Genomic DNA, 12,163 nt, shown 5'->3' with positions numbered 1-12,163 from the left:
CCCTCACAGTTTCGGCTGGAACGACTTATGTGGAATGCCAAGTGGCAGCCACATCAACAAAAATGATGATTTTCTCAAACTTGTCACTTCTGCAAAAAAAATCAATAGGTAAATTAAACTTAAACTTATTAAAAAAATTAAAAATACCCTTTTTAGAGATCGAAGTCACGATTCTACTCATATAATTTTTTTAATGTTCCGATTACATTTAATGTATAAAAAATTAAAAATACTACAACTAGGTATTCTTTTATTCGATAACAGGCTGCTTTGAAAAACAAAAGAAAATATCGAATCACTTCAAAAAATATTGAAAAAAGTATGGTTCACTAGAAGAGAGAGTCTTCTCCAAAAGGGTATTTTTAGTTTTTGGATTATCATAAATCGAATAGACAAATTGTGGTGGGAGACAAAAACTATCAAATTCTGGTGTATTCGACTTCCAAATGCTATTACAAAGAAAATATACATCAATTTTTTTTATTTTTTTTCATGCACTATATAAATATGTGATCTATAACGGATATCAAAATGAGAAAAAAAAGAGTTGATTTACATTTTCTTTCGAGGTGGGAACCAAACCCATTGTTTTTCAACGTTTTTCAACAATAAAAAAATGGACTTTAAAGCTAAAAACACATAAATTATTGAATTTTTTTTTTCAAAAAATAGTAGACTTAAACTTCAACAAATTTTACACATTTCATCAGTTTACATAATCTTCAAATTCAAAATGCAAATGACACTTTTATGGTGACGAACTTGAATAGTTATTGTTGTGTTAGCCTTTTCCTTTGTAAAAGTGTGACATAGGTTTGTACTTTTACCCTTTGATGGTGCGGGTGTTTATCCCTTGTCTGCACTAGGTACAATCGTAGGAAGAAAAGACACCATAAAAGGCTATGTAGTGCTAGATAGATGAGGAGGTCTATTTAGAGGAACAAATTTAGCCTCAACCCTTGATGATGAGGGTACATAAGGCACTACCCGCTCCAACATAGGAATAGACGAAGCAGAGGTCGATGCGGGAAGAGGTAACGAATAGCCAAGATGGACCGATTTAGGGGTCAGCTCCCCCATATTGTACTGATAATATGTGTGGTACATCAAGTCACCATAGGGAAGCATGGGCCCCATCAGAGCAGGCCCAAAATGATCCAGTGAAAAATCCCCATGGGCTAGTAGGAGTCGATATCTAATATCCTAGACGACATGCATATAATTCTCATGAGGAAAATTTAGGCATTTATGAATCACTAAAGGGACTGCATCCATAGCAATAAACTAGAGAAAACCTAGTTTTACTCGAAATAGGTTTGATTCAAGAATGATCACAAATGTAGAGGAAATAGCCTTGGATCCCACTATGATCGTCAAGGTGATATTTCCCAAAGGAGAAAGAGATAGCCCATTATGTGTTCTTAAATTTGCACAATGCTCAACATATCTCGACCTATGTCATCCATTTACAAAAAAGGTTTCCTCTATGACGACATTGACTTTGTAGGAAGGGTCAATCATCACACCTGTAACATTTTGACCATTGAGATTCACATGGATATATAGAGGAGCAAGCTTTCCACAATATGGGGCATCCAAAACAGTGAATGATATATCAAATATCTTCACCTTCTAACTAGGAGGTGAGATCAGAGTGATAGTAACCATATTATCATAAGGACCATCATTTGACTGAATCTGATGCAGAGATAAAATTGGTTGAATGCAAAGGGAATGGATTTGTGAATATATGCAACTCACTATTTGTTTTATCAATAGACTCGTTAGATTTATTCTTTTTATCACTGACTTTTATAGCTCCATTTTTTATGTGGTCTTGGACTATGTGTCTAAGATGATAACATCTCTCAATATCGTGACTAGGTACATGGTGATATTGGCAAAACTTAGATCCATCATACCAATGAGGGTATGGTATATTGTTTTGCAGATGTCTAATCTCAGGAAGGGTGATGTGATTGTCTTTCAACAATCTTGGAATTATGCTTAGATAAGAGTCATTCAATTTAGTGAAGACCCTATTGTGTGGTAGTTCTTATGTAGTAGCTATTGAAGGAGTAACTACAACATTAGGCACAACTTTGTTCTTTTGAGATCCTTCTAAAGACATGCATGTGAAAGTACCAGTACGAGAGTTCAAAGAGGATTCTCTGAATTGAGTCATCATATGCTAGTAATAAGTGAGCACAAAACATAGATTGACAAAGTTTTGATAGCGATTGAGTGATAACTTCTCCCTCAATGCTGGCTAGAGATTTTTGATGAACATCCTTTGCAAATAATGATGGTGACTTGGTACAGATAGATTGGTACCATGAGATAAAGTTTGTAATCTTCTCATTAGGCCTTTGCTTACAATGAACAAGGTCAACGATGGTGACCCTGCTGCTAATGTTATATTGGAACCATTTGAGGAAGAGATCCATAAGCTAATCAAACATATAGATAGAGTGATCAGGTAATGAACTATACCATTCTAATGTGGTCCCCTTAAGAGAATTCAAGAATAGTTTAAGCAAGACAAAATTCAGGTTGTGGTAGTCACTACACATGGTCATAACATGGTCATAAATGAGTCGATCTGCACATTGGGATTTCCACTGCCATTGAACTGATCAAACTTTAGTGACTCAACCCCCCAAGGAAGGATGGTATTAAGGATGGTTATGTCAAGCAGGATCTTATGGTAACAGGAAGGCATCAAATACTGACTAGAGGTGAATGCTAGGTTCATGAGTTGCAACTACAATTGTCCCATGTTCTGCAATATGGTGTTCATGATAGGATTAGTAGGTGGCGGAGGAGGAGGAGGAGCACCATGTGTGCCACCACCTTCACTAGAATTGACATGAGGATTGGTACTACCGCTAGGGATAGCACCGATACCTGGACCAGCACTGAGAGAGGCAGTGTGTCCTCCAATAAAAGTGGTAGTGGAAATACCAACCATACTAGTATAACTGAGGGGAGTGGTAGAAGAATTAATGCTAGGGAAGGTAGGTCCAAGATTAACCATATGTATCATCAAACCAGGTATGCCAACACCAAATTGAGAACCACAAGTGTCAGTTTGCCTATCCTTAGGAGAGGTACCTGCCAAAGGCACATGACTCTTGACAATCATAGATAATTCCCTCAACATCTCCAGGGCTCTTCTATATAAGATGACTATTTCTCTCAAAGTTCTTACAATGTTAATTTCCAGCCTGGGGGAGGACATTCTCCCTATTCAAGAAACCTTGAAAGTCTCTCAGATTCTGCTCCAGCATGTTAATTTATTCAAAATTAATAGTAACAATAGAATCATGATCAACAACAGGAGAGGAAGTTGGAGGAGAATACCTCAGAGTGTTTCTCTGAGAATTGGAAGAGAATCAGGTGAAGAGGGACCCCTGTCAAAATGGTCTTGAGAGGGTGAGAAGCCAGTAAATCATTTGGATTGGGATGCAGATCATTAAACATGAAACTTGGCCTAAGAGGACTATAACGATTTGTAGGAACGTTCTTCCTAGCCATCCTTCTCACAACAACTCCTATGGTAGTCTGGGTTGTAAAGCTTATAGACAAGCTCCACAACACTTCGACCACACTATAAGGATGTTGCAAGCCTATAACACTCAGTGATAAATAAGTTGTTTTGAGTTTTGTTTCAAAGTTGGAATGCAATTATATTTGTCTTCTTTTTTTCGCATTTTACATTGATTTTAAATTTTAAATGAAAGTATAAAATAAAAACTAGAAACAAAAGATGATGCAACTAGTTCACATCAGGTTCATAAAATGTAGAGGATTGGATTTACTACCCTTGAGGTGATGGACCTCAAGGAGTAAATCTACCTTCTCTCTACCTCACTTAAACTAGCGCTAAAGGTGAGTCAGAGGATGATAATACAAAACTAAGCTAACATACTACAAATGAGACTCTCAGATGACTCTATTGAGTCTTTGTCCTCAGTACGAGTGCACGAGCCTGAGACACTAGTGCGACACATTTTCCTCTTGTACGGACGGAGCACAAAAGACATATGAAAGAGATAGGCATGATAAACCTGTTGCACAAGTGATACAATAACAAACTACAATAGTATAGAATACGAAGTACTAAAATAAAGTGAGAAAAGATGAGGGAGGCTTACAATCGATCCATGATTGAAGCCTTCTGCAAGATCATTGCCTTCCCATAACTTTAAACCTACACAAAAGCAAGGAGTAAAATGCTGGGGGTTGTGTTCAGAGGTCTGCCTCAGTTAGACCCCATGTTTCATTTTTTCCACCTTCTCGGACAACCCATATAATAGCAATAGTGAAAGATAAAATGATAAAGATAAAGAGGCATCATTAAGATAATAGATGAATTGAAAATGAGAGATTATGAATGTGAAAATAGACCGAGAAGAATGAGTAAACTCCCTCCAACACTTGTGAAGACAACATCGTGGGTTCTTCAAGAGGCTACACAATGGTGGTCTTCAAGATGATGGAAAACCTATATAAGATTAAGAGAATGGATGCCAAGAGCTCAAAATATCGCCAAATGATCAAGAAGTCACAAGAAAGACCAAAAATGTGAGAAATATAGCCTCCCAAATGAATCTTGATGTTGGTGGCCAAGGACAGAGGCGTTACAAACTATTTTGGTCCCAGGTGTAATACTCAAATGATCACTTGCAAGTTGATAGATTCATGGGATGCTAGCGTGACACACAATGTCTCCATAGTGCACTATAGTCTCATGATCAATTGGTCAGCATGGTTGCTATAAGACAAGTTTTGGGTTGACAAAGCAATGGACATGTGGAGAAAAGGACAAATATGATGATGGATGATCTCCATTGACTTGGAGCAAAGATGCTTATGTGATACGGAATTGCATGAGACACAATTTACAATATTACACAATTTTTATTATATATTATAATATTAATATATAATATGGGTATGTGCAGGATCATGAGGGGCCAAAAAGTGGCGATATTCTAACTAAAGCCCTAATCGATAGGCTAATTGAAAAATATCTATAACTTTCAAATGGTATCACATTTTTTGAATCTGAAAGGTGTGTCACATTTTATGCTTCGTATACTATAGAATTAAAAAAAAATTGAGTTTCATAAAGTTTTGACCAAGTTATGGTGGTCAGACATACAAGTTTCTATATTTTTAAAAAGTTGTAGCAAAAAAATCATAATTAATTATTTATTTAAAAAAAAATTACAAAAAAATATGTGTCACATCTAGACACGAGTCTTCTACTTATATCTAAAATCTTGTAAAAAATATTATGATTTGATTGTGATTAGGGTGTCAAATAGACACCCGCTTCTTATCTTTTTCTTGAAATTTTAGTAATATTGCATGGAAATTTCAAATTTTTGTCAAATAGATTTTTTTTTTAGAAAACAACTAGTAGCTTAGAAACTACATTCAATTTTCTATAGATTCTATTCTTACATATTTTTAAAATAATTTTGGTAACTTATTCAAATTTTTACGTCAAGTTGCCTAACTCTGTTTGTTTTGTTCATTGCCACTTAAGGGCTTGTTTGGCCCACCATGATCTTGAACATACCCATATATATTAATATTATAATATATATATACATACATATATATATACATACATACATACATACATACATACATACATACATACATATATATATATATATATAAATATATATATATATATGTATATATATATATATATGTATATATATATATATATATATATATATATCCTGCAATTCAGTAAAATTGCATTGCATAAATCTTGCTTCCTTGGATGGGAGGAGGCTCCTTTGGGGTGGCTTTCTAAATTCCCTTTTAAATGGGAAGGTCCAAACTAGATTGTGAAATACCTTGGCTTCCCCTTCGCAGTTGTTCCTAACATGAAAGAAATGTGGGAATGGATTAGAAACAAGATTGATAAGAAAATTACTAAATGGAGTAGAAAATTTCTGTCTTTGGCTAGAAGATTTCAAGTTTGCCAAAATATTATGTCTTCGTATAACATTTACTATTCATCAACTTGGCTTTTTTGCAATTACCAATTCAACTATATACAGAAAAAAAATCAGGAACTTTCTTTGGTCAGATGGGAAAGGTAATAGGAAACAACATATTGTGAAGTGGGATTGGTATGTTATTAAAAAACAAAAAGGCGGTATGGGTCTTAGAGACTTGAGGTTGCAAGGAATTGCCCTAGCATCTAAATGGATATTCAGGGCTTTAGAGGGCAATGAACCTTGGAAAGCTTTGATTCGACACAATATTTCCAGGTCAGTTCCAAAGAGAGCTAAAAGATGGAAGAATTTGCCTTTTGATGACCTACTAGCAGGAGATTTTCAGTTGGCCCCATCAGGGTCAGACGTCTTCAAATCACTATGGAAAGCATGAAAATTTATAAAGAAGCTTATCAAATCTCCTACCAATGCAGATCACCTCTTAGGGGATAAGTCCATATGGTGGAACTTGAAACATAATGACAAGCCTCTTGCTACAATGCAAGGTTGCTCTGCTCTCAATTGGCACAATAAAGGCATTGGGATTGTGGATGATATTGTTTGGAATGGTACTCTGCTTTCATGGGAGGAGATCTCCAGTTGTTTTGATATCCCCCACTCTCAATCTAGAACCTATAATATCTTGAAAGATGCTATTTCCCTTTTTATGCTTCCTCCCCCCTACCCCCGCACTTTCTTCCCCAATCTCTCTCTCTTGGCTGGATGGCAAACCCCTTCCCCTCCTTAAGGCTAAAACTATTTATGACTCCTTGTTAAATGTTGATTCCATCATTGGCTTCCTTAATGCCTCATGGAACCTTCTCTGGCCTCCACAAGTTTGGGTTAATCACTTTATGAGATTTCGATCATGGCCATTAGAGCCAAAAAATAAATTCTTTGGATGGCAGTTGATCCTTCAAAAACTACCCTTGAAAGATTTTGAGAAAAATTTCTTCTCCTGTAACATTTGTCATCTACCTGAAACTATTAATCATGTCTTTTTGCTAAGGAAGTTTGGAAGATCTTTGGGATTAAGTTTGGTGATAATTTCTTCTCTTGTCTAGAGACTTGTTTTGGATTCATTAAATTAGGTTGTAAGAAGATGGCTTGTCTCTTTTGGTCTTGTCTTTCTTTAGAGATTTTATGGATGATTTGGAAATTTTGTAATGATGATGCTTGTACTGGTAAATCAAGAAACCTTACTGAGTCTCTACGGAGACTCATTTTTCACCTAATCTCTATGCAGGTCACTGTGGTTCTGAGGTTAGACAAAGGAAAATTTGACCAATGGATCAACGATGGCTCTACAGTAGTGTACTTGAGAGAATTGTCTCAAGGATTTTTATGGGACCGGGTTGGCAGTAACAATTCAGCCTTTGAGCAGGCCTTGATAAGACTCATGCATCAGCTGGAACATAAGTAGGCTAGGATGGATGCTATTCGAGGAGAAGAAGATTGAATCTGAACACACATTACTCATCCACATGTTGAACAAATTGTCAACGGGCTGATTGAAGTATGGATGGAAGGTGAACGAGGATGGGCTACCTAGATTCAACCAATTGGAAACAACAACCTACCTAATAATGATATATCTTTTGATTAACTAGGATCTCTGACTCTTTATTCTTATTTGGTTATTGGCTCTTCCTCGATTTATAAGTTTGTAATCATGATATATCTCCTTTGTAAATAATTTGGGTATGTAGCATCACAGATCTGGACATGATGTATATTCTGGCTTACCTCATGTTATTCATGTTGGACACAACAGATCACTAAGACGGGGGGGGCACTGAATCAGTGATTTAAACTCTTTTCCTTCAACAAGGAGATACCGGTAATATATATTATATATATATGTATATATATACATACATATATATACATACATATATACATTCATATATATACATACATATATATGTATATATATATATGTATATATATATATATGTATATATATGTATGTATGTATATATATATATATATATATATATATCTCTATATATATATATATAACAAACTGAGTGCTAACCGGTAACTTAAAAAATGCAAGCAGAGTGTATGAAAGGACTTGCTAGAACATGAACAAAACACAAGCACAAGAATACATCACACAACACCAAATATATATGAGGAAAACCCCATGTGGGAAAAACCTCGGTGAGAATAGCTATTGGAGATCTTCTACTCCAATCCAGCTTCACAATGAATCTTTGATTATAGTATTTAGGGCACTAACCCAAGAGTACCAACCCTTGATTTATGAGCACCAGCCACTGCAACATTTATAGGATACAACCTAAAGGAGCTACAACCCCTGCACTAAGATACAAATTAGTGAAAACAATATAAGCCTCAGATATAAAAATGAAATCACTATTGCAAATGAAGTTTTGCAACCTTACAATATTCTCCTCTACCGGTTTTAGCTTTACCAATTTGTATTCTCTCCACCCACTCTACAACTTGACTTTGTTGATCCCTTTTCTCAATCCCCTCTCACAATATCTTTTCTCTCTCAAATCACACTCGGTCACTCTTAATTAGGCATAGTCTCTGTCAGTTTGTCACCTCTGTGTTCAATGCACTCTCCAATGATTGTTCCTTATACTGGTTTACTCTGCTTCTCCTTATTGGTCAATACTTCACTCATAAACACTTCTAGTGTTTATCTCTTCGACTCTCAGCAATTTCACACTTATCATACTTTCTAAAGATATCAATCTCGTACATGATTTGCTACCTTCAAATTTGTTGAATCATAAAAAGCTCAACTATTTCCTTCTCAAGATCTTCTTGCAATTTGATTTCTTTGCTTTGATCTAGGTGCCAACTACTCCCTAATCTTCCTCTATCATTCTTTCTTCCTTGAGCCACATCAGTCAGTTACAATCCCATGATTTTTGGTTGTTTCATTGATGTCGACTAGTTGTTTCAACAACCATGTTGATGGAGGCTTCACCGACCTTTGCATGTTTGCCACCTCAGCTCCACATGGCATCACAATGGTCATACTCTTAGCTCACTAACACACAGGTGGTTTACACTTGAACATTCAGAAAACTCATACCAGTATAGGCCTTTACTGGTGAGACCTTCTTCTCCTGCTAACTGGTAGTGCACACTGCACCGGTAGCTCATCTTCACCTCTAGTGGTTTGTGATTACTTGAACATTTTGCCTCTTCATCATAAATAGCCAGCCAAACTCCAGACTGGTTTATGCTCGACTGATTATCACTCAACATGCTCACACACACATGCATCTCACCTCATACCGGTGAGGTCACTAATAGTCTCAATAACTACTTGTCTTCTACCATACCGGTTGATAAGTCTTCATGTTAATATTCTCAATACATTATTTGTCTTTCACCATATGGGTACATTCTTCTTCATACTGGATGACATACCTCTATCAGTAGCCTTCTTACAATACCAGTTGACATCAATGACAAACCAATTCCAACAATCTCCCCCTTTGGCATTGATGTCAACATCTTCTTATTCGGTTTCTCTCCCCCTTTGACAACAATGGCAAAGAGAACCTTAGTCTGACGCAAATAAGATCTCCCTTGACTACATCTGGTTATGACACACTTTCCCCTTGTGTCCATGCTTCATGATTAAAGAGTCATAAGATAGTAACAATGGTTGACTCCCCCTAAATCATGCAATCTCCTATGCATTCAAGTTTTGCCATATGGTGGGACAACTCCCATATTTTGTCTCAAATACTCAAATGGGACCAAAGGAAGCAGCTTGGTAAATATTTCAACAATCTGCTCATCAGTGGGAACATACTCAACTATGACCTCCTTATTTTCTACCTTCTCCCTCAAGAAGTGATACTTGATTGCAATGTGTTTTGTTATTGACTGCATTACTGGATTATTGGAGATGTTGATTGCACTTGAGTTATCACATCGGATTGGAATGGGTTATGGTATCTCCACCTATATATCTTTCAGTGTCTGCCTCATCCATAAAACCTTTGAACATCATGTAGTAGCTGCTATGTACTCTGCCTCAGTAGTAGATAGTGACACTAAATCTTGCTTCTTATTGTGCCATGATACTAATTGGTCTCCTAAGTAGAAAGCACCTCCACTTGTACTTTTCCAGTCATCAATACTTCCTTCCCAATTCGCATCAGTATAAGCCTGCAAAGAGAAGTCTCCTTTCTTTGGATACCACGGACCATAGCTGATAGTTCCTTGCAGATACCTGAAGATTCTTTTGACTGCATTTAAGTGAGACTATTTAGGAGCAACTTGGAATCTTGCAACCATGCAAACAACTTGTACAATATCTGGTCTAGATGCTGTTAAATACAACAGACTACAGATCATAGACCTATACAGTGTTTGCTCAACTTTTGGTGATTCATCTAGTTTGCTCAACTTACAAATGGTAACCATGGGAGTACTTACCTATTTTCTATCCTCCATTTGAAATTTCTTCAGCATGTCTTTCACATACTTGGTTTGGGAGATGAAAATTCCTTTCTCCTTCTATGAGATCTACAAACCAAGAAAATAGGACAACTCACCCACCATGGACATATCATACTCTATCTTCATCTGATCTGCAAATTCTTCGCACATGATGTCCTTGTCTCCATCAAAGATAATATCATCCACACATACAATAACTATAATCATGTGATCTCCATTTACCTTGACATACAAGTTGTTGTCTACATTCCCTTTCCGGAATCCTTGCTCCTTCAAGTATTTGTATAACTAAGAATACCATGCTCTGGGAGCTTGCTTCAAACCATACAGGGCTTTCTTCAACCGGCATACAAAACTCTCATCTTCATGCAACAAGTACCCTTCTGGTTGTTCCATATACACCTCTTCTTCAAGATTTCCATTGAGAAAAGCAAATTTCACATCCATCTGATATACTTTATATTCCTTGTGGGCTGAGAAAGCTAAAAACATTATTATTGCCTCTAACCTACCAACCGATGCAAATGTTTTTTTCAAAATCAATACCTTCCACTTGAGCATACCCTTTGCAAACTAATCTTGTGTTATGCCGGACTATCTTACCTTCTTCATTCATCTTGTTCTGGTAGACCCATTTGGTCCCTATGACATTCTTGTTTGCTAGTCTAGGAACAAGTTCCCAAGTTTGATTGTTCTCAATTTGTCTCAATTCTTCATCCATGGAATCTACCCACTTCTCACTTTTACTAGCATCATTAGTGCAAGAACACCTAGATTTCTTGATGAATTTTCACAATTTTGTAGTGAATGATCCCCAGTTGGATCAATGAGTGAATAAAGGACTATTGGAAGGTCCAAAAGTGTGTTTTAAGGTTATTTGTAGTTTGATTGTCTCTAGTGTTAACTGATTCTCTTAGTTTTGGCCAATATGCCTTTGTAAGCCTAAAATGGCATCATTTAGTAACATTGGGAAAAACTCCTTGCAAGGCCTCATAAGGATTTTGGAAATGTTTGTTTGATGTTAGGGAACCATCCTAGGAGGTTTAGAGTGTGTAGATATGCACAAGTTTCAAAAATGCATTGTGGAGCAAAAATTGTCATGTTTGCTTGACAACTTTTTGCAACAATGTGAACAATTCTTGAAAAATGCTCAAATCGGTGGTTAGAGAACCGATGGGTGGTTGGTTATGAGTAAGTAGGCATATATAAGGCCTTTAAAATCATTTTAAGTGGGTTGGAAGATCCAAAGAGTAAATATTGAATAACAATTTGAGGCAATTTCCAGATTTTGCATAAAAACTTGTTAAATTGCTTATAGCAGTCCGTACTAGATGGATTGATTACGGTACTATTCTTTCATGGTGGTTTAGGATTCATTGTTGTGGTGATTTAGAAATACTTGTGCTCTTTCATTGTTCAAATTTAGTGGTGTGTTTGAAATCTTTTTAATTGCACTGCTCTCGGCCTGAGCAAAGGGTTTAAGACTCTAGAATGACTCCAACTTGAATTTCCTTTGTGGATTCTCTATGCCCTTAGGGATTCAAGTAATGGAGTTTTTAAGTAATGTAAATATCTCTTTTTGTTTACTGGAAGTTGTTTGGGTTCATTTTACCTTCATGCTCTAGGTGAGCTCTCCCATAGCCCGACTAGGAGCATGATTGTTGTTCTCATTATTGCTT

This window comes from Cryptomeria japonica, chromosome 7 (assembly GCF_030272615.1).
Source record: "Cryptomeria japonica chromosome 7, Sugi_1.0, whole genome shotgun sequence".
NCBI classification, from domain to species: domain Eukaryota; kingdom Viridiplantae; phylum Streptophyta; class Pinopsida; order Cupressales; family Cupressaceae; genus Cryptomeria; species Cryptomeria japonica.
The sequence above is the reverse complement of the archived record's forward strand: the minus strand, read 5'-3'. Positions refer to the sequence as shown.